The sequence below is a fragment of the Dendrobates tinctorius genome, unplaced genomic scaffold (assembly GCF_039654945.1).
Source record: "Dendrobates tinctorius isolate UK_male_01 unplaced genomic scaffold, ASM3965494v1 ptg000039l, whole genome shotgun sequence".
Classification (NCBI taxonomy): domain Eukaryota; kingdom Metazoa; phylum Chordata; class Amphibia; order Anura; family Dendrobatidae; genus Dendrobates; species Dendrobates tinctorius.
In genome coordinates this window covers 16090951-16095323 of record NW_027361707.1, presented here as the reverse complement: position 1 = coordinate 16095323, position 4373 = coordinate 16090951, and positions in this window count along the sequence as shown.

Below are 4373 nucleotides of genomic sequence, written 5' to 3'. Positions count from 1 at the left end.
TTATACAACTTTATAAAAATCTCTCATCCACTTCACCCAGTGGGATTAATCATCCAATTTATATTGCCTTCATGTGGTCACAGTGTCCAGCATCTTTGATGATCTGAAGCTCCTGAGATAGGTAACATGCACGACCCACCAGAAGGCACTCAGGGCCATCTACCACCTCATCAAGGTGCTGAGACTGAGCTGGGAAAAAAACAATAAAATTGTGCATATTGCTCAAAAAGTGAAAATTACTTAGTTGAGAAGCTGCCTCGGTAGAGTGTAGAGTTGACAAAATGACGCCCTATCCTCTGGCAATCAGAAATAGGCTCACAACTCAATAACTCACCACTGTCGGACACAAACAGAAGGGGACCACTGTACAAGAGTCCAATAATGCACAAGCCCACCTATTCTGGAGTTGGAAGTGGGTTCCCAAACCTTTTTGGCCACTCTTTGACTGCACAGGTTGCACCAATGATATGCCCACCCTCACAACTCACTTTAGAGACGGTGCCCGTTTTCGTAACAATTTTCATTTATCATGTGGTGACTGTAATTTGTTGTTAACCTATCAGATGTCCATAATCTACATTTTTGCACCATTGCTCATCAGGTCTGGTGAAAACTAAGCCCAAAGCCTACGGTGACGTCACCTCCGCCCGATGAGACATCGCAGCTATACGTCTAAGACTATTACACACTGATAGGGATCCCGACAAATACTACATGTCTCCTGCTGTGAAAAGGACACTTGTAGCAGAGTTTTCAGTGTAGTGACTAATAGACCTGGCTAGAACTTATATGAAATGTTAATTTAAGAAAATTACAGTTCAGCTGAATAATTTACCTGTCACCAGTCCTTCTCATGACCCTTGCAAGTACAGAGGTTACACATAATATCTCCAAAAACACAAAAAATAACCTGCCGCTAGGATTTCTCTAGTAATTGCAGAATTGCCAAGAGTAGGGAATTTTATGGGACGGTTTAAAGGGATGTCATAATGGCCAAGCCTCAAGGGCAATTGGGATCAAAGTATCAGAAAATACGGCCAAAACTTTGTGTGTCACATTCACTACCATGTTGGAGCGTCGATCTACTTAAAGAAGCACTCCCCCTCCTCGTCTTCCTCCTCCTCCCATCTAAGTTTTTCTTCTTTTAATATATTGCAATCATCATACTGTATAGCATTGTGCACTTACAATTGCTCATTTTGCCTTTCTACCAGCTAATTATTCTCTTTTCCATTAGGTCTATGACATTACGTGATTAATAACTGACAAGCTGGATCCTTCTAAGCTCTATGTAGAAACAGGAGATGAATTGTTCCTGCATGAGTTATCACTACAAAAGTTCCTGGCAGAGGGATGAGGGAGCCACTGCGTCAGGAGGTGAAGATGGGAATGACTCATGTAAGGAAAAGAGACGTCCTGTGTTTACATAGCACAGAGAAAGGAAAAGAATTAACAAGGTAGAAAGGCAAAATGAGCAATTGTAAGTACACAGTGCTGTATAATATGATGACTGCAATATATTAATAGGATAAAAACTTTGATGGGAGGAGGAGAAGCATGAGAAGTAGGAGGACAAGGAGGAGGAAAAGGAGAAGAAGGGGAGGAGAAGGAGGAGGAGGAATACGAGGAGGAGGGGGGAGGAGAATGAGGAGAAGGAGGAGGAGGAGGAAGAGCAGAAGGAGGAGGAGGGGAGAAAAAGGAAGAGGAGGGGGAGGAGAAGGAGGAGGAGGAATAGGAGAAGGAGGGGTGAGGAGAAGGAGGAGGAGGAGGAAGAGGAGAAGGAGGAGGGGGAGATAAAGGAAGAGGAGGAGGAGTAGAAGGAGGAGGAGGAAGAGGAGAAGGAGGAGGAGAGCGGAGGAGAAGGAGGAGGAGGGGGGAGGAGAAGAAGGAGTGCTTCTCGAATTTTGTGCTGGGCAGTCTAAGAACTCATTAATATTTCCATGATTAAACACTTAAGTGAAAAAATGGTGCCAGTGCCTTTAGTGTTTTGAATCAGCGTGTCATCATTTTAGTGTTCGTACAGTTGTGCGGAAAAGTTTACATACCCCGGAAGAATTTTTGCTTTCTTGGCCTTTTTTCAGAGAATATGAATGATAACACCAAAACCTTTTCTCCACTCATGGTTAGTGGTTGGGTGAAGCCATTTATTGTCAAACTACTGTGTTTTCCCTTTTTAAATCATAATGACAACCCAAAACATCCAAATGATCCTGATCAAAAGTTTACATACCCTGGTGATTTTGGCCTGATAACATGCACAGAAGTTGACACAGATGGGTTTGAATGGCTACTAAAGGTAACATCCTCACCTGTGACCTGTTTGCTTGTAATCAGTGTGTGTGCATAAAATCTGAGTGGGTTCATTATACCGATATGACAGGTTCTCCTCCTGCTCTTGTTATTGCCGCTTTCGTCACAGACTGCACAGCTCTCCGGTCCATATAATGGCTGCTGGTGGAGGAACATGTGACCAAACCTGTCCAGTAGAAAAGCAGTTTTCTGATGTGAGGCTTTCTATTGGAGGAGGCTGATGGACAGATTTGGTCACATGGCACCAGGAGCCATTGCATGGACGGGAGAGCTGTGCAGTCTGCGAGGAAAGTGGCAGTAATAAGAGCAGGAGGAGAACCTGTTTCTTATCTCCTATATCTATATAATAATAAGTTCCCCAAATCTGATAAGATAAAGATAAAGTGGCCGACCCCAGTCATTCATTCGGTAGCCAACAATAGACAGCAGCATAATGCAGCTTCTATAGGAGGCAAATGGTGCAAAATTTTTAATGAGACCCAATTGCAAAAATGATTTTTGCCCCCAATTGTAATGCATTTAAGTAAGGGACAGAAATGTCCCCAAAGATGGAAAATCCCTTTAATTAAAGGCACTTTTAATTTTACAGCTTTTTTTGCAATGCAAAACACCATGAAAAGAACCTTATGAGAAACATATTTTTTTCCCCCCAGAAAAAACTGTGTTCTACTCATATTGTTTTCAAATGTTTAGAAGCTTTCGAAAACTGCAAAACTGGATGTACTAATAATCCTGGAGGTAATGACATGAAGAACTTTGCTAAAACTGCTGACTGGTAGCCCCAACAGTAAGGATGCTCCACCCAACACCCCAATATAGGGATGAAATCTCTTGGTTTTGGATCTGATTGAACTGATGACAAACAAACACTATGGATTTAAATTTCTTTGTAAGACCGAGTAAACATGAAGGGTAAGCGAAGCAAGAAATGGAGCCAGTAGAGCCTGCAGACCCGACAATAGACATAATGCTGAACTTCAAGGGCTATAGATTGGGGGTGTTTCCTGAAACCCCCTCTTTTGTCCATAGAGAGGGCTTTCCCCACCTCTACTAAAAGGCCATGACCCCTTTCTGACGAAACAAAGGAGAAGGACGTTTGTGTTGGTAAAATTTACAGAAGACTTTTATACACACGGGTTTTATGTTTTTTTTTCATGCCAGGACATCAGATCACTAACGGAACTGCACTGATTTACAACTCAGTTTTAGAAAGATTATGCTGTGAGTCATTCTTCCTTTTATGTCCATTTTGGTATCTTTTATACTCATCTTTGCTTCTTTTTTCAACTGGTTGTTTCCATAACCCTACTACAACTAAATATGATTTTTTTTTTTTGCACTGATGAGGGCCAACAAGACTGAAACATGTCTCCAAGGTATTAACAGTATAAAAAAATAATATAAAGTTTAAAGGCCCCAATAAACTATCAATGGGTTTGGCTGATGGTCTAATGTGTTTGGGAGCGTCGGATGACTGATGATCGGGAAAGATGTCGAATGGACATGTCTGATTTCGAGCTGACATCACATTGTTCTCCCGGAGATAAGCTATAGGCCAATGTGTCAGTCTAGAGCGAGTGAGGCAGAGCGAGCGCTCCTGTGTATGGAAGTGTCAGCTAAGATGGCTGCTGGCTGAACGATTAGCCGATGCATTGTTCGGCCTTACATATTATTTATAATATAAAATACATAAAATGTTTAGCCCTACCTCAAAAATAGGCTAAAATTCAGATTTTTGGGGAATTTTTGCTAGAGACCCTAGTCGCAATGATCACAGTCGCAAAGGGTGCGCCTGCGACCAGGCCGGTGCTGGAGGGCAGAATTCCGACGCCAGCAGCTATTTCAGCTGGATGTGAATCCAAGGTTGAACATTCAACTGCAATGTATTGCGGAGTGGAGATTCGCTGGGTCACTTTAGTGCAATACACACTGCCAGTCAATCAGAGGCAAGGCGGTGCATGACAGTGACATCATACGTTATCCATAGCAGCCACACCGATGCTAACTGCTGGCCTCTGTACCAGCTACAGATGAGGATTCCGCATGACATGGGAGCTGGGAAC